Source organism: Pseudophryne corroboree, chromosome 1 (genome assembly GCF_028390025.1).
Source record: "Pseudophryne corroboree isolate aPseCor3 chromosome 1, aPseCor3.hap2, whole genome shotgun sequence".
Lineage (NCBI taxonomy): Eukaryota > Metazoa > Chordata > Amphibia > Anura > Myobatrachidae > Pseudophryne > Pseudophryne corroboree.
This window is the reverse complement of record NC_086444.1, coordinates 546,166,671-546,187,014: the sequence shown is the minus strand read 5'-3', so window position 1 is coordinate 546,187,014 and position 20,344 is coordinate 546,166,671. Positions and strand designations below refer to the sequence as shown.

At 42.1% G+C, this 20,344-nt stretch overlaps 1 long non-coding RNA gene across 1 annotated transcript; it reads right to left on the bottom strand.

Annotated features, from left to right (window-relative positions):
- Positions 1-12,423: 12,423 nt before the first annotated feature.
- Positions 12,424-20,023, bottom strand: LOC134898400 (uncharacterized). The gene is made up of 3 exons (XR_010172213.1): positions 19,483-20,023; positions 18,881-18,949; positions 12,424-15,790 (listed from the first exon to the last, which is right to left on the bottom strand). It is a non-coding gene; the product is annotated as an uncharacterized LOC134898400 (long non-coding RNA).
- Positions 20,024-20,344: the final 321 nt, after the last annotated feature.

Here is a 20,344-nt window from a genome sequence, read left to right as displayed (position 1 = left end):
ATGTGTCCTCATACATCTAGCCTTAATACGCCACACAGCGGTAGATGCCTGGTGTGAGCTGACAAGTCCGGTGCAACTCCGTTAGTGCCAGGTATCTTTTTTTGCCAAAACTGTGTCGTATTTGTATTGCTATGTGAATAGGAGGAACGAGCAGACTCTGCTAATTAAAGTGATATGTGGCATACCTACTGTATATTCTGTGTGCGACCGCACCTGTATCTGCATACGAAATGCTACGTTACAGTGTTTTTCAAGTAGACATATTTTAATGGAAAAGTTGCACAAAATGATGCTCGGCGCTAACAAGTCACGCAAGGCATAACTAGAAGGGCTGATATTTGTGTACCCTTAAAACTACTGTAAGTCCAAAAATATTTCTGAAATGACTACACAATACATTAAAAAGTTTAGTGGAATCTGTACCTGGGACTTTTTTCTAACAGGAACTTTGATCTCCCTTTTTTCAATGAGAATCTGAATATATCATACAGAGATAGAGATGCAGCATTATTTTCTATCTGGATACTAAACTTTGGAGTCATCTTACATTATAACAAATAAAGACAAACTTAAGTAAACTAGACTAAACTTCACATGGGGGTCATTCCGATCTGTTCGCGCGCTGATGTTTTTCACAGTGCAGCGATCAGATCACTACTGCGCATGTGAATGCACCGCAATGCGCAGGTGTGTCGTACGAGTACAAAGAGGATCCTTGCTAAGCGATGGATTTAACGAAGAATCTATTTGCACAGCCAATCGCAAGGAGATTGACAGGAAGAAGGCATTTATGGGTGTCAACTGACTGTTTTCTGGGAAAACGCAGGCGTGTCCAAATGTTTGCAGGGCGGGTGTCTGACGTCAATTCCGGGACTAGCCAGGCTGAAGTGATCGCAAGGTCTGGGTAAGTTCCGACCTACTCAGAAACTGCATAAAATATTTTTACAGAGCTTGGCTGCTCAAGTGTTTGCACACTTGCAAAGTGAAAATACACTCCCCTATAAGCGGTGACAATCTGATCGCAGCGCTGCAAAAAGTAGCTAGCAAGCGATCAACTCAGAATGACCCCCATGGACTTTTTGTTCTGCACCTCCCATGTCCTGTCATCTTACTCTGCACCCCATGTCAAGTTGTCCCGTTCTTTACCTCCATGGTGTCGTCCTGTTCTGCACCCCCATGTCCTGTTGTTATGTTCTGCACCCCCAATGCATCGATGTGTGGAAGCTCTCAATGTCCTGACATTATTTTGTGCTCACCCCATGTCTTGTCTTTACAGATATGATCCTGTCATTGGTTTCCTGCATCCTTATATCCTGTTTTCAATTCCCTGCACCCCACCCCCATATCCCATTAATACTGGTGTGATTTCTCATAGAATTTCCTCACTTCCTAGCATCCTGTTTTGTCATCACTGCCCTACATCCCCATATCCAGTCTTCAATTTCCTGTATCAAAACAGTTGATAGGCAGAAGCTGGGGTGTGAGAGAAAAGCAGGAGGGCAGAGGTTGGGGTATGAGGAAAAGCAGCAGAGCAGGGGTTTAGGTGTGAGGGAAAGCAGGAGGACACATTGGGGAGGAAATTCAATTGTCATCACCCCCGATCTCCCGTCTAAAGTGATGGGAGATCACAGGGGGCAATATACAATTGATGTCCCCTATCAGGCTGATCGTGCCAATTAGTGTTGGGTTTAGCCGCGGTGGGTGCGAGCTGAACTGTAGATGGTGGCAGCCAATCGCACCTGAATGTAGCTACAATTGAATAGCTCCATTGGGCGACATCTAGTGGCTGCCGGCCACAAACACATTTGAGTTCCACCCATTATGCAGTATGAGGGAAAAGCATATCTGCACAGAGTGGCATGTGAGGGAAAAGCAGGTGAGCAGAGAGTGATGTGTGACAGAAATGATGGGCCAAGTGTGCAAAATTCTTGGTTTCTAATTTTAAAGCATAAACATCTCAATATACAGTAAAAAAAGCTATGACATTCCATAGACAAAAAATCTTATGGTTGCACATGCCCCATTAAGACTTCTTACACATGATCTAACATTTCAGGAAAGTGTTGCACCTATTCCACCCAAACTAAAAAAACTTCTGACCATTTAGCTGCATGTGGATACAGAATGAAATGGATGTAGAGAGTCAGCGTACTGAATCTGCAGTCAACCATGAAGTGTGATGACATACAGATATGTCCTTTTCATCTTAGCTGTTATTTGCCAGCAGTCACAAACTAAGAGAAAAGTCCAGAAGCAGAACATTTTGTTCCTCCTGGAGAGGGTCATGTTGGGAGATATGGTTCTGGTGATATTGTAGACATTCTAGATAGACCACTTGGTTTTGGTTTGATTATACTTTCTGTACTCACTAATATCACACATGCACATCTTGGAAAATGATCTTTGTTATTTACAATTCTGTGAGAGGAAAAAGGAGAGATACAAACTAAAAGCGCTCCCATAAAAACCAAGTTTACAACCAAGTTTGTAAACTTGGTTTTTATGGGAGCGCTTTTAGTTTGTATCTCTCCTTTTTCCTCTCAATCTATTTGTTAAGTGTAAAGGGATATACACTCTGAGATATATAATTTTTAGCTGCACCCGTGAATTAATCTGCGCATGTTTTTAAACTATTTCCTAACCTTAAATATTTACAATTCTGTGCCAGAAACTGCCAGTGTGAGAAAGTGATAATTACAGTGTTTCTCAAACTCAATCATCAGGACTCCAAATAGTCCACATTTTCTAGGTCACCCAGTTGGCACACCAGTGTATTTATTACTCACTGACATGTTAGTATTTAGGAGAAGGGTAGGGGCCACAGTTAAATTGCAAGGACATTCATAAAAATAAGGTAAAAGGTCATAACAGAACTCTCAAAACTGAAAGTCGATAAACAATTGGGCCAGATGGGATATATCCAAGGCTACAAAAAAAAAAAAACTAAAAGATGTGCTGTTAACACCATTAACAGTCAGTAGATACAGGTACAATTTCAGAGGACTGGAAAAGAGCAAATGTAGGTCCACTGCACAAAAGTGGAAGCAAGGAAGAAGCAAGTAACTACAGACCAGTAAGCCTTACATCAGAAGTATGGGTAGCAATGGAAAAACTATTAAAAGAAAGAGTTGTGGAATATTTTAAATCAAACAACTTACAGGATCCAAAAAGGCATGCATTTACTGGTGGGAGATCATGCCAAAATAACCTTATTGGATTTTTTGACTCTGTGATGAAAATATAGATGGGGGCATTGATGTAGCATATCTAGACTTTAGTAAGGCATTTGACACTGTCCCACATCGCAGACTGCTAAATAAATTTGAAAGTGTGGAGTTGGATTATAAAACAGTTAAATTGATGAGAACCTTGTGACAGGATAGGAAACAGACAGTTGTAGTAAGTGGACTGCAATCTATGGAGGGAAATGTTAGCAGTGGAGATCTGTACATGGACAAGTTCTCTTCAATATCTTTGTTGGTGACATTGCAAATGATATTAAAGGGTAAGTGTGCCTTTTTGCAGATGATACAAAGATATGCAACACGGTAGACACACCAGGAGGAGTAAAACAAATGGTTGATGACTTAGGTAGACTTGAGAAATGGTGAAGAACGTGGCAACTACAGTTTAATGCTACAAAATGCAAAATCATGCACTTGGGTCTCAAAAACCCAAAGGCTAAATATAGTATCAAGGGTACTATAATGGAAAGGGATTTAGGAGTCACTCTTTCAAGTGACTTAAAGGCAGGAAAGCAATGCAACAAAGCAATGAGGAAGGCAAGTCAGATGCTTGATTGCATAGGGAGAGGAATCAGTATCAGTAAAAATTATGTAATAATGCCACTGTATACAGGAGGTCATTGGTACGGCCTCATCTGGAATACTGTGGGGGTGATTCAGATCTGATTGCTGCTGTGTATTTTCGCACAGCGGGTGATCAACGATAGACTGCGCATGCGTATGAACCGCAATGCGAACACGTTGCCAAACAACAACAGGCATTGCCAAACAGCGGCAGGATGGAAAATTCTGATTGCACTGGCGTTTGCAAGGTGATTGACAGAAAGAGGCCGTTTGTAGGTTGTAACTGACCATTTACTGATAGTGTCCAGAAAAACGCAGGCATCCCCAAGCATTTTCAGGGAGGGTGTCTGATGTCAGCTCCAGCCCCAATCAGCCAGTTCTCATCGCACTGTAAGAGTAAGTCCTGCAATCATGTACGCAAATAATAACTGCTGGTATCTCACTGAACTTTGGGTCTTGTAGCCAGGGCTGGCCCTATAATTATGAACAATTTGCAGCTCAGTAAGGCGCCACACATAAAGGGCGCTACAGCCAAGATAGAGCCAGCAGCCTGTGTCACTTTTGTGTAACTAACTACAGTACTCATTGATGAGTGCTGTTGCGGACGCGGCTCCTCTTTTTGCAGTGCATATGCAATGAGCGGCGGGTCATTATGACTTCACGCCGCTCACTACAATATATGCAAACTGTGCATTAGCAGGATGCCACCGTCGAGTGGAGTAGACGTGTTTGAGCAGTTGTCAAGCCCTGCACGTCTGCCCTCCAGTGCCATTGTACCCCAGGGCAAGTTATTTAGGTATGCCGCTGATGCTGTGCCAGGATTTTTTATTAAAATCTTGAATCTATTATTAGTTATTATTCAGTTTTGTGGTGGTGATGCCCTTACACTTTTATTTATGAACTTATGGGCTCCAACCTACAGTCTGACTGTCTTATTTTATCCAGGGCAGGATGCTGCAGCATGCGTCTGACACCCCTAATCTCTAACTTCCCCTGTGTACCTCTCACCTGCTCTCTCCTTAGCTCTCCCCCTGTGTGCATCTCACCTGCTCCCTACCTAGCTCTCCCCCTGTGTGCCTTACACCTGCTCTCTCCCTAGCTCTCCCCCTGTGTGCCTCTCACCTGCTCTCTCCCTAGCTCTCCCCCTGTGTGCCTCTCATTTGCTATCTCCCTAGCTCTCCCCCTGTGTGCCTCTCACCTGCTCTCTCCCTAGCTCTCCCCCTGTGTGCCTCTCACCTGCTCTCTCTTTAGCTCTCCCCTGTGTACCTCTCACCTGCTCTCTCCCTAGCTCTCCCCCTGTATACCTCTCACCTGCTCTCTCCCTAGCTCTCCCCCTGTGTGCCTCTCACCTGCTCTCTCCCTAGCTCTAATCCCTGTGTGCCTCTCACCTGCTCTCTCCCTAGCTCTCCCCCTGTGTGCCTCTCACCTGCTCTCTCTTTAGCTCTCCCCCTGTGTACCTCTCACTTGCTCTCTCCCTAGCTCTCCCCCTGTATACCTCTCACCTGCTCTCTCCCTAGCTCTCCCCCTGTGTGCCTCTCACCTGCTCTCTCCCTAGCTCTCCCCCTGTGTGCCTCTCACTTGCTCTCTCCCTAGCTCTCCCCCTGTGTGCCTCTCACCTGCTCTTTCTCTGGCTCTCACCCCTGTGTACCTCTCACCAGCTCTCTCCCTAGCTCTCCCCCTGTAGGCTCTCTCCTGCTCTCTTCCTAGCTCTCCCCCTGTGTGCCTCTCATCTGCTCTCTCCCTAGCTCTCCCCCTGTGTGCCTCTCACCTGCTCTCTACCTAGCTCTCCCCCTGTGTGCCTCTGACCATCTCTCTCCCTAGCTCTCCACCTGTGTACCTCTTACCTGATCTCTCCCTAGCTCTCCCCCTGTGGGGTAAGAGATTAATGTGATGATGTGTTATATGGGGTTTAACTGTGCATGAGATGTTCTATTCGGTGCAGAGGCTATCAGTGCAGTCTAGATTGGCACCTACTGCTTGTTTCTGCCACTGGTTACCACTATAACGCTGCTTGGCCTGAGAGGAAATTCTACTACTGGGACTCCTTCCACTGCCAATTCTGCAGCTGGCTGCTAGCTACATTGCCCCCCCCACCCCCTTCATTACCCCGCTATCTCCACCAGTCGCCCACTATCTACCTGTACGCTTAGGGTTACTATTGTGTGGACATGCCCCTTCCGCGTGAGGCCATACCCCTTTTTACCTTTGGGGCAAAAAGGGGCGCTAAAATCTATATTTGCTTACCAAAAAAATGAAGCTCAGGATGGCCCTGCTTGTAGCTGATGCTCCCCCAGAAAAAGCAGTTTTTTTGTTAATTTGTGTTTGCTAAAGAATGTCTTTTAATGGATAGCAAAATGAAGCAATGTCCATTAACCTCTTCAGTGGTGACTTTTTGGAATTTGGTCACGCCTCCCAGGGTGGGTTTTTAATTTTTTTTACCTGTGCGTTGCCAGGGGTTTCATGCGTGTTGCCAGGGGTTTAATGCACTGTGTCATTCTTTTTGCCAGGGGTTTTAGGCTCTGGGATCCATGCTCGTTGCCAAGGGGAATGCTCATTGCCTTAGGGAATGCTCGTTGCCTAGGAGTAGCTAGGGATGGCGATTGACCATCGATGATTCAGAATAAAGAAACAGATAAAACAGATAAAGAAAAAAACCCACCCAAAAAAACAACAACAATATCTGTGAAAATCTTATATATTGCTATCTGATCTGCTAACATGATTTGGCACATGCAAATTGTCTATTCATAACTTTGAAGTCAGTAGAGAGGGAGAGAGAGAGAGAGAGAGTCACACTTTGTGTATTTTCCAACAGTATCTTTATTCTTCTTTTTGTCTTTTTTTTAATTAACTGCTCTGTTATTGCTCCCTAGTCTGCATTGCCGAATGCTATTATAATTTCAATAGTCAGAATCTTAATTAGCTGTGTATTCAAAGTTAGTGTAGAGTGTCTTTAAAAATATAACTCATCTTTCCTGGGAGATTAACCCAGTGCTTCTTATGCAAGGTGTTATAAATAACCATAGCAGTCTGATAATGTTTTTTTGTGCAAAAATGAAACAAAATCAATACCATTTTGACACCATTATATCTCAGAAGAATCTATTTATCACCACACATCACCAGCCATTTTCACTTCCAAGATGCAGGAGTTTGTTATCTAATTGTTTAGAGAGTGAACACTGAAACCACTGGCCATGTGTTGCGATACATGATAATTTCAAATCCCTAAATCACATACAGAGTATACTAGATATTCAGCGGTTTCATGTATATATGCCAGTTTTTTTAAAACAATTTTTTCATTACCTTTTTAAATTGTCTTCTAAAATTAACAGAGTTTTGACCTCAAATGCACAATAAAAACCTGTCCACTTTCTCATAGCCTTTGATATGTGTCTTTTAGAGTTGGTTGATTGTGGTCAGTTGTTTAGAAATGTTAGATTACTGAGAATTTTGTTGTCATATTTGTCTTGTTACTTATTTGGCTGGTAAGCTATGTTTTTTATTAAATTTATTTATTTTATTTATTTATTTAAATCATGTTTATGTTTTTGTGTATAGGCAGTGCCACACTGGACGATATTTTAAAAGATATCACTCATTTTCACCCTTCTAAGCGACACTGTTTAAAATATCGGCCAGTGTGGCTGGTGCGAAGGATGAACGATGGGCCAACAGGAAAGAAGAAAAGTAACTTGCGCCCTTGCTGCAGCTCGGTACCAAACTCTCAAGAGCACAACTCCTTGTAACAATACACAGCACAAAAAATAGAGTAGTCCAGAAGCACTGCTAAAAACAATTTCATCGAATCTTCACATTCTTTTCAGACTCCTTTATACTCTTATGGGACAGGAACCTCCTTTAGTTTGTAACCCCCTCAAGACCTCTCCTCTGTGCCGAGGATTCGCACCTTTTGACTAACCTCCTCTAAGTGGGATATGTACATCAAAAGGTTTCTTTCAGTTCTTCCCATAACTTTCACTTCCAAAAAATGTGGTGACCGTCCTGTCCCTCACAGGGGGCACTCACCTCGTTGCCGTTCCCTATACGCGTTGGTGCTATTATGTACCCCAGGTTTGATTGGTTTTCCCACTTTTCAATTCACGATTAGGACCAGTACTTTGTCTGTACTAGAGACTCTTTTTTCCCCTCTTTTTAAACAGAGGAAAAGTGTAGTGCTTGGTGCCTTAGGGTTGTATGGTGGAGCAAATTTCTAAACCATCTGGGGTTCTATGTTTTTTTATGTTTTATGTGTGTATTTTTAATTGTTTTATTATTTTGTATATACCTGTGTGATGTGCAATAAATACAGTATTTGCCTTTTTGGATATCCATTGGTTTTAATTATCCACATATCGATTGAGGTATGGTGGTCAAGAGCTCATATCTTGAAACTAGAGATGAGCGGGTTCGGTTCTCCAAGATCTGAACCCGCCCGAACTTCACCTATTTTACACGGTTCCAAGGCAGCCTCGGATCTTCCCGCCTTGCTCGGTTAACCCGAACGCGGCCGAACGTCATCATCCCGCTGTCGGATTCTCGCGAGATTCGTATTCTATATAAAGAGCCGCGTGTTGCCGCCATTTTCAATCGTGCTTTGGAGATTGAATGGAGAGGACGTGGCTGCGTTCTCTCCCTGAAAAGCTCCATATCTGTGCTCAGTGTGCTGCAAATACCTTTGCTCAGTGTGCTGAAAATATCTACGTTCTCTGCCTGAAAACGCTCCATATCTGTGCTCAGTGTGCTGCAAATATCTGTGCTCAGTGTGCTGCATTTTGGTGACCAGCAGTTTACCTATAGTACAGTACAGTAGGCCATTGCTGTATCTTGCAGCTCTGTGTCAAGTATACTATCTCTGTGCTGCATTATTGTGAGCAGTATATAGTAGGACAGTGCAGCATTTTGGTGACCAGCGGTATACATATAGTACAGTACAGTAGGCCATTGCTGTGTCTTGCAGTTCTGTGTCAAGTATACTATCTCTGTGCTGCATTATTGTGAGCAGTATATAGTAGGACAGTGCAGCATTTTGGTGACCAGCAGTATACATATAGTACAGTACAGTAGGCCATTGCTGTGTCTTGCAGTTCTGTGTCACTGCAAGTTTCCATTCAATATCTGTTCTGCATTTTTGTGAGCAGTATATATAGTACAGGTTGAGTATCTCTTATCCAAAATTCAAAATCCCAAATTTTTGGTTCCCCTACTGAGATAATGACACATATATATGTATATTATATTATATATCTATATAATATATCTATATATACACATAATATATAATATATAAGTAATTATCTCGGCAGGGGACCCAAAAATGTGGGATTTTGAATTTTGGATAAGGGATACTCAACCTGTAGTACAGTGCTGCATTGTGGTGACCACCAGTATATTGTAGTACAGTACAGTAGGCCATAGCGTTATCTTGCTGCACCGTGTCACTTCTAGTATCCTGATCAGTGCTTAATATCTGTGCTCAGTGTCAGTGCTGCATTGTGGCGACCAGTATACTACAGTTCAATAGTCCAGTGCTGTTCTCACAGCTCAGTGTCAGTTCTCCGTAGTATCATCAGTGCTCAGTATAATCAGTGCTCAGTATAATCAGTGCTCAGTATAATCAGTGCGCTGTTAGACATGCGCCCGTTTTCCGCCATTAGTGCATTGGGATTTAGACAATTGATAAAGTTATTGTGTCCCCGGTACAAAATCCCATCTAGATTCCACTTCACTAGGCAGGCGATAGCGAGATTTTACCAATTAATATCAGTGATTTATAATTATTAATTACAGTGATCTTGCCAAATAATTCCAGTGATTTTGTCATTTTCTTCCAGTGATTTGGACCAATAATACCATTGATTAGTACGAATAATTCCTGTGATTTTGTCATTTTCTTCCAGTGTTTTGAACCAATAATACTATTGATTAGAACGAATAATTCCTTTGATTTTTTCATTTTCTTCCAGTGATTTGGACCAATAATAATTATAATACCATTGATTAGAGCAAATAATTCCTGTGATATTGAGGTGTTTTTGTCGCTTAGCTTAGCCATCCAGCGACCACAGTGCACCTCTTTTTCTCTTTTCTTTGCATCATGTGCTGTTTGGGGACTATTTTTTAAGTGCCATCCTGTCTGACACTGCAGTGCCACTCCTAGATGTGCCAGGTGTTTGTGTCGCCCACTTGGGTCGCTTAGCTTAGTCATCCAACGACCTCTGTGCAAATTTTAGGAGTAAAAATAATATTGTGAGGTGTTCAGAGTAGACTGGAAATGAGTGGAAATTATGGTTATTGAGGTTAATAATACTATAGGATCAAAATTACTCCCAAATTCTATGATTTAAGCTGTTTTTGAAAAAAAAAACACCCGAATCCAAAACACACCCGAATCCGACAAAACATTTGCAGGGAGGTTTTGCCAAAATGCGTCCGAATCCAAAACACGGCCGCGGAACCGAATCCAAAACCAAAACCCGAAAAATTTCCGGTGCACATCTCTACCTGAAACAGGGAGAAAATGAAAGAAACCTTTCAAGGAATATAGGGAACTGCAACGATGTGAGTGCCCCCTGTGAGGGACGGGACAGTCACCAATTTTTTGGGAAGTGAAAGTGTATGGGAGGAACCGAAAGAAACCTTTTGATGTACATATTCCACTTAGAGGAGGTTAGTCAAAAGGTGCGAATCCTTGGCACAGAGGAAAGGTCTTGAGGGGGTTACAAACTAAAGGAGGTTCCTGTCCCATAAGAGTATAAAAGAGTCTGAAAAGAATGTGAAGATTTGCTGAAATTGTTTTTAGCAGTGCTTCTGGACTACTCTATTTTTTGTGCGATGAACGATGGGCGCTCCCTCGTGTCGTCTATAAGGCTGCAGCTCAATTCTGGCTATATCACTGACGACATGGAGCATATCATTCAGCCGCTCTATTTCGGTCATTATCATTCATCCGGGAGTCTGGGATGTTCAATCGAAAACAATGAACGGTATCGTTCATCAGTCCTGTTGTCCAGTGTGGCACTGCCTTATGTGTTGTTAGTACAGTTATATACTGTATTGTCTTTTTTTTTTTTTAAATAAAAGTCTTTCAGTGTTAACTCTGATGTGACTATACCAGGTAAGTCGTTAAGAGCAGGCATACTGTAGTTTGGAGCGGGAAGCTAGCCAGTCAGAGCAGTATGGGGCAGGTGTGATGCAAAAGGGTTTAGAGGAGGCAGGGGCAAATGAGGCCTGCCAGGTTGCAATAACTAAGACTGTGAGAAATATAAGCTTTTAACACAATAAAAACTGTATGCTTACAAGGAACATTGGACCTCCTTCAGTCAAGGATTGCTAAATTTGCAAATCGCAATCCGGGCAATTATCGAATAACTGCTCAAGTGCAGCATTCGCATTGCACACGCATGAGTAAAAATAGCAACAGTAAATGCATACACATCATGATAGCAATGCAGCCGCTGTTTGACCGACAGGAATTCGGCGTTTCTGGGTGTAGACCTGCCATTTTCTGGGCGTGTCTGAAAAAATATAGGTGCGCCCAGGCGTTTTTAAGGAGGGCCTCTGATGTCAGTGACAACCACTTCCAGCCTCTTGTGTTGCAAGAATTGTGGATGACCTGGCCTGGCGCAGGCAGGAAAAATCTTCGATGTTCCTGTAATTTTGTATGGTTTTGCGATCAGCCCGCATTTTGCGATGCATTCGCAATTTCTGCAATGGGTGTTTTTTCTCTATTTCTGGGCGGCAACTATTTGATTGCAGCAACTGCTTTTTAGCAGAAATTGCAATCCTTACTGAATAAGGTCCCTTATCAGTTATTATGAGAAGATATCAGGGAGACATGCAGCCAGATTCCCAAAAAACAATAGAATCAGGTCTGAACGGGATCAGTATGATATACTGGGGGCTGGAATGCCAGCTGCCAGTATACCGACAATGGCATCCCAGCCGCCAGTATTCCAGTAGCATCACGAGGGCAAAGAGTCCCCTTGCAGGCTCGGTAGCTCGCTGTGCTCGCCACGGGATCTATTCCTGATCTATGGGTGTCATGGACACCCCACGAGTGGGAATAGTACCTGTTATCCGGGATTCCTGCTGGCGGCATTGTCAGCGGTTCGGATTCTGGAGTCAGTTTCCTGACTGTCAGGATCCCGACTGCTGGCAACCTAACTGCAACCCTTCTGTACATCTATTAATACAGTGGAGCCCTTAAAGATACAGATAATGGGGTCTGTTTACTAAGTGTTGGGTAGAAATAAAGTGGATGGAGATAAAATACCAGCCACTAAGCTCCTATTTTCAAAAACAGCCTACAACATGGCAGTTAGGAGCTTTATCTCTGTCCAAGGCTTTGTAAATAAACCCTAAAGTTTCTCAAACAATGTGAGCAATATGTAATTTCCTGTGAGGTCCAGGCTGTTCAGGAATTTCTGTGAGTCTGCCCATATTTTTGCAAGGCAAAACCGATTGGGTTTTACATTGCCCCATGTGTTGTTTAAGGAGAACATTACATATCAGAATGTGATACAAAGCCTGTCACTGAATATAAGATGGCTATAAAGTGCAGACATTGACAGGCACAACCATATGCTGATAAAAAATAGCAAAGAAACTGTTAAGTGTTGTTTTTTTTTTAATATTTTAATAAATAAAAAAAAAGTGGCAAAATCAGAAATGCTTGCAAATAGGCTACAGATGAATAACAAGCGAATACACCTGAAAAGGAAGACACCATCATATACTGTATTTTTTAATTTGTGGCAATACACTCTACCCCAACTGCACCAGCAGAAAGCCATTGTGAGCAGCCTGACCATTAAAACACTCCTCCCCATCAAACAACTCTAGAATTGAAATGGTAGTGGCTTTGACAGATTTATTCTGACCAAAAAACTTAAAACTTGAGCCGAAGGATTTAACAAATAAAAGGGCAGTAAGATATCTAATTGCTGTCTCCATTGCCCACAATAATCTTACAAATGTCATGGAGAGCATAGATAAGTTAATACAGATGACTGTGGCATTAAATGCTTTGTAAGCATCAGCAAGAGAGCTACAGTAAACTCAACATATCAAACTACAGCATTCAAATGAAAGTAGTACGTCCAGGACAGAACTAACTTTTGCCTCCACTACACCACAAGAGCACAGTGACTCCATGGGTTGGGATTTTCTGACCGGCAGCCGGGATCCCGGCAGTCAGCATACCGACAACGGGATCCCGACCACCAGAATGCGTATGGGGAGTTGAGCGCAACAAAGCCCCTTGTGGACTCGGTGGCTCGCTGTGCTCACTACAGGTTCTATTCCCACTTTATGAGTGTCATGGACACCCACGAGTGAGAATAGTCCTTGGCCCTCTGCCGCCATTTTGGTGGCTGGGAATCCCAGCATCGGTATGCTTTGACTGCCGGGATCCCAGTCACAGGGATCATAATTACATCCCGTCTCCATCACAGGTAGCAGAGGAAGAGACCTAACTGGCCTACTCACAGGAGAGCCCAGTTCTAAAATGAAAAGAAAAATAGTTGATAATGTTATAGAACAAATATATGCAGCGCAACATTTTTTATACATCATTATTCAATTTAGAAATATAATGAAAATTAAACATGAATCATAATTGTCTTTCGGTATACTTAACAATTTGATGTCACATCTCTTTTAACAATGATATAAGCAATAACATATTTTTTTTACATGACTTTATATTGCATCAGCATACTCTCACTACAGATGGAAATATAATTGACATATAACAGACCATTTTAAGGGTGGCAGACAGAGGCCGTGGTTGCATTCCCAGAAAGGAGCCTGCTATAAATAAGGAAAGACATACAGTATAGTATAGTATATAATGTACAGAAAAGGATGCATACAGGTTTGATGAGCACCACAAAAATTGTAGCCCCAAATTCAAACAATATAGAATATCACTAAATTAAAAAAACACAAACCAACAAAGTAGTTACAATCTATAAGTGCAAATGATACAAGTCCAAAACTTCATAAAAAGTTTATTTCCACAATTTCACCATGCCAACGTATAATTTTATTATTGTGGCCTTGTTATTGAAGGATAACACTTTTTCTTCTTGGAAATAAAACTCTTTTTGTCAACTTGAGAAAGATTTCTCTTACACCCCTTTCATACATCAGATCCGGGAAATTGCCAGGTCCAGCACACCAACACATTTCCAAGTCTCAGCTCTGTGACCCTGGTTGGGAGCATGGTTGCGGACCCGGGACTTAGTCCTGGGTCGTTTACATTCAGACATTCCAAAATCTTGGGTTGATGCATTCATGTGCATAAACCCGGGATTTTTGATGCATGTCTGAAAGGGGTCTAAGTAGCTTATTAAGTCATCACCTTCTGTCTTGTGATTAGTGGCAGTCCGTATTCCGAAATACGGACTTTTTTGAGTGAGAGTGAGATAGTGAAACTTTTGTTTTTTGATGGCTCAGTGTACACAAACCTTGTTTAATACACAAAGTTATTAAAAATATTGTATTAAATGACCTTCAGGCTGTGTGTATAAGGTGTATATGAAACATAAATGAATTGTGTGAATGTAGACACACTTTGTTTAATGCACAAAGTTATAAAAAATATTGGCTAAAATGACCTTCAGGCTGCGTGTATAAGGTGTATATGAAACATAAATGCATTCTGTGCTCAGACTTGGGTCCCATCACCATGATATCTCATTATGGTATGCAATTATTCCAAAATACAGAAAAATCCGATATCCAAAATACTTCTGGTCCCAAGCATTTTGGATAAGGGATACTCAACCTGTACTACATAACAGGGAAAAAGAAACTAGTGCATTACAACTTAGCTTAAATGGATATATATATTATTTTTGTACAATTAAAAAAAATATATAAAAACATTTTGGCTTTTCAATCCATATATTAAAAAGCTGGAATCTATAGGGTCTGGATCCAGATAATTGGAGCTTAACGAAAACCCAGACATTAGGTACTTAGCCAGCATGTGCTCCAGTGCTTGTGTTACTTAGTGTACTCACAAAGGTGCTATTGCAATCAGGACTGATGATATCAGAAAGGTGGAGGAAAAGTAATGGGTGTTCCTGGGAGTGATGTCTGGGTGCTGGCTAATAGCGCACACAAATAAGGGCCAGAGGGCTTCTTATGTGAGTGTTGCGGATGTGTCAATGCAAGCGACTGCATTCACAGCTGCACAGCCACAGACATAGGAGGCCATGGTCAGATGGAGAAACCACACCTGCTATAGGTCTGGTACAAATTTTCATGGAGCAACCAGAGGCGTAGCGTGTAGCCATTGCACCCAGAGCAAGTTCATGTCTCAGCGCCTCCCCCCATATATACTGAAACACATACCCATCACCTTCCTCGGACACAGCCCAATCACCTTCCTCAGCCCCTAGACACTCATCTTCCTCAGCCACAGCTCCATATTCAGTCTCCATCACCTTCCTCAGACCCCAGCTCCATCACCTTCCCTGCAGCGGTAACCTGAATTATGCCAAGTTAGAGCCTCTTACACACATAAAACCTCAATAGAGCCCCTTATACACATTGCAGCATGTGGCCCCATATACACATTGCAGCAGGTAGCCCTATATACACATTGTGGCAGGTAGCCCCATATACACATTGCAGCAGTTAGCCCATTATACACATTGCGGCAGGTAGCCCATTATACACATTATGCCAGGTAGCCCATTATACACAGTTCGCCGGCACCTTCTGACAGTTTCGGTGCCTGGAGCTCACGCTCCGCCGGAACCTACGCCCCTGGGTGCAACCGATGGTGGTGTATCACTCCTTGCACATTCAGCTGTATGGATGTGCACAAAAGGAGTTTGTATTCCATTGTCATAAAGTTGTAGATAGGCAACAGCCTATAGATGCTGCTGCATTGGTTTTTGCATGCAACTCAGAATCAGGCACTGTGATGTCATTAGCCATGATCTTCACTCATATTGAAACACCTGAAATGAAACAAAGATTACAGCTTAGTTGATATATGTTGCAGTTTGCAGATGGTAAACATATCAAACACAGTGTACAAATAAAGAAATACTTATTTTACATAACCAGTAGCCATCTTTCCACTCTATTAAACTTTGCATAGAGCGATAACTTGTAAAAGATATAGGAATTATGTCATAAACAACGATAACCTGCTACGGCATTTATAATATGCATGCAGGGTGCATTAATGTTGAAGGGTTCTGGAAGGGCACCAACCCCTTCCCACACATCTTACCTATCAGCGGCAGCAGCCTCTCTCCCCAAAGGAGGCAATCCAGTTGCCGGCTGCCGGGATCCCGGTGGTCAGTATACCGACGTCGGAATCCTGACACCCAGTGAAATACTAGTGGTCGAAATCTCGCCTGCCACTCGAAATCCCCACTCGGATGGTGGTCCACCCCACTACCTGAGGGGGAATTTAACCCTGTGGCCCGAAGTGTGGTGAACGCAGCGAGCCCGTGAAGGGACACGCTGTGCTCACAGCCGGTATCCCTCCCCAGTCCAGCACAGGCTGTTATGTGCTATGCAAAAAAAGTTATGAAAAGCGCTGGTATTTAGCTATTCTTTATTTAAAATACACAATGATATTAATAACTTAAAAAACACATATATAAAAATTTTAATATACATACTGTAATAAGAAAACAATAGATATAGTGGCCACTTTATGCTAACGTTCTAAAAGAACTAGCTATTTTGTGTCCAATGATGAAAAGAAAAAAGGAGACTTGTCACACTTACAGTATGCAGGATAGATATTATACTATCATATGGGATTCCACTCCAGCTAATCTCATATATATTTGTCCAGATCTGTGACTCTATGACTCATCTGTTAACACAGGGCATGGTGCTGGGCGTGACTAGGAGCTCTGAGTCATAGAGTCACAGATCTGTATAGGAGAGACCAGGCCTGCAAGTGTGGCGGTAAGCTCGGGTACAGTGTATTGTTAAGAATCTAGCCGACCGTATGCCGTACCCGCGGGCTGCCACTCACACACACACCATAGCTGCCATTAGCGACTATTACGGTAAAAGCTGACGATATGCTCCTCCACCCTTTCCCAGCCGCTGCTGTATCAGGGAAGGAGAGGAGAGTGCAGCGCGGTCCCGTCCCTCAGTGCTGCTCAGTCAGACTTTGGTCTCCGGCCGTGGCGTGTATCTTCTCAGCTGAGCAACAGTTCATTAGCCAATCAGAGCTCGCAGACCAGCAGCCAGTCAGGAGCAGCGGCTGCCGGTCTACAAGCTCTGATTGGCTAACGAACCGGTGCTCACTTGAGAAGATACACGGCGCGGCCGGAGACCACCAGAGTCTGACTGAGCAGCACAAATTTACAGTAATACAGAGAGACTGCAGCAAATATCAGCTGTGACCAGGGCCGGTGCTAGGGTGTTTAGCACCCCCTGCGAACTAGAAATTTGCGCCCTCCCATATTTAATAAAGGAATAGTGCACACCAAAATGGTGTGGTATCACAAGGAAGGGGTGTGGTCACACCAGTACAAAGTACGCCACACAGTAGCACAATCTTATTCACATTACACAGCACACAATGCCCCTGATTCACATTACACCATATACAGTAGTCCCTTATGCTACACAGTAGTACTCCTTATACAGTAGTGCCCCTTATTCACATTGCCCAAAATAGTACCCCTTATACACACTGCCCATAGTAGTGCCGCTTATACACATAATGTCCACAGTAGTGCCTCATACACATAATGCCCACAGTTGTGGTGCCCTTTATACACATAATTCCCACAGTAGTAGTGCCCCTTACACATAATGCCCACAGTAGTTGTGCCTCCTATACAGATAAAGCCCACAGTTGTAATGCCGCTTATTCATATAATACCCACAGTAGTCATACCCCTTATACACATTATGCCAGGTAGTTTTAATCATTACACTGGGGAGGAGGGGGGGGGGGGGGAGAGAGTGAGGAAGAAAGAGAGAGAGACTGTGTTTTTTATACTTACATTTGCTCCTAAAGCAGCTGTCTTCTGTCAGAGGCAGATTGTAACAAGGGACGGAAAGCTGCAGTGCTACCAGGCTACCTATGTGAAAAGTAGCCAAGCGCTGCAGCTGCCAGGTCACTGATGCCCGCACAATATTACTGTGGTGGTGGCCATGTGGGTGCTGTTGGTGGGGTCCTGCGCCCACAGTGCAGATGCATTGTGTGCTGGGCACTGGTTACACACCACTAGTTGTGGCTATATATATATATATATATATATATATATATATATATATATATATATATATATATATATATATATATATATATATATATACATATATACACACACACACACACATACACATAACAAATAGGAGAATTGGCGCCCAGGGGTCGTATCAACCTCTAATTTCTAACCCTTAAATGGTTAACACTTTTTAAAATAAGGTGATAACATGTTCCATCATAAAAAATGTATTAAAAACATAACTTCAAAAATACAAATTGATACAGAGGAGATGTATTATTCCACACTTTTAGCTGTATGACTCTTAGCGTTGAATACAAATGCTGATGGATCACAACAGTCTCCTCCTTCTCCTTAAAGTTGCATCAGAGATAGCATCACAACACAGACAAACCAACACGTTTCATCTTATACAAAAGACTTCATCAGGGGTACATCTATAATTGTAGAAGATCTTATAAAAACTAAGTACAATAACAATTTTTTTAAATAAAGAATTTTTACAGAATGGTAAACTCTATGAAAACATACTTGGAACATATCATTACACAAAACTTGAAAATATCCGAGCAGACAGAGAAAGATCAACAAGAAAAAGGAAGAATGGATTGCATCTTGGGTCATACCTCAAATGACTGGAACGTACAGTTGTTTATACGAATAGTAAAATATGAAATGACTCGTTCACACGTGCATGGTGGAAAATCCCATTTATCACTGGGGCTTTTCTGATAAACAACCAGTGCGGCCTAATTAAAAAATATTGGTCTCATCACATTTACTAAATAATAATACTATGCATAAAGTGGAAAAATATCGAATTGTCACCTCACATACCTTATGGTGAAACAGCTTGTATAAAAAATTCGGAAACCCAGGTACTGAATGGTCACTTAGATAGGAAACCTAATAAATTCATATTAGGGCAAATTAATAAATGCATGAAGTACTTAATAGATCAATGATTATTAATTCTAACAGTGGGTGATTAATGCATCTTATAATGGGGCCTCATCAGACTACAGAGCCCTCCCCTATTATAAAGGACCCATACCCAGGATATTAATCAAGAAATTTAAGCCATATCAATAACTATATTGTTGGTTAGAAATACCATTTTTACCAATGGCTATCTAAATAAAAAAAACTCTAATGAATGAATCATACAGAGCAACAACTACATCATTAATTATCATCAAAGAATGAGAGTGCAGATCTATAGATCCAGACACTTAAAGCGCTGGAAAAATGTCATAGACAGACATTTGTGCACATGAACTCCACATTATCACAATATAGAAAAGTAATATAAATCAGTGCTTCCAAACATTGAAAGCACTAGAATACAGTGTTACAAATAAAAACAAATAGAATATACACATAGTAACATTTACACGTCTAGACAGAACTTTGTTCAGAGTAATGCCACATTGTCTCACCTTCTGTGAATCTGCAGTGGGAGCTCAGTACCTGTGCAATAAAACACTGGACTAGGTGCTAGCCCTTATAAAGGGAAGGTGTAATGATGTCATTAAGCGTTCTAATATGAGTGGTGCAAGAAAAAATACTTTTATCTATTTGGTTATTAAAGGTACACACTTATCAACCCACAGACTTTACTACACCTTTATGTGAATTAATATGCTCTAATAATGATCACACTCATATCAACCTAATGTGAGAAAAACTTTTTTTGTTATATGACCCATAATGCATTGTATTAATTATCACAGCTTGAGACTGCCTTTGTTATAACTGACAGTCAGGGTATCCAATCACTGTGCAAATAGGGCGGGTGCTTTGGCCTGTAAGACTTAGAGTGAGTGTATATACATATCCACAAATGTTGTGGATTCGTGCTGTAGGAATTATACTACCACCAGTACCATCTACCCTCTCCGATAGCTGAAACGAGCAACCCTGAAGGCTGCGTGCGCCCGCTGCAGCGGGACCTTGTGCGTTCCAGCGCCATCTTTGTTGTGCGTTCCACCCGGCCCGTCTGGGTGCTTCCCGTCACCTGACCGAGTCACATGTCTAGAAGCACCAATGTAGAGGCTCACCTCGGATTAAGGGAGCCGGAGAGCCGAACGGCTAGATAGATACTAAGTAACCACGTACTCAGATCAATCATGAGTGGTGTATTAATTAGTCTGTACAGTTAATGTGGGACATAATCGCTCCATAACTTAGTATATTGGGGAGAATAAATTACTCTATAGGTAAATAAGACACTCCATATAACATGAATATATGATTGAATAGGTGAATATTAACCTCGCGTCCTAATTTAAAACCGGACAA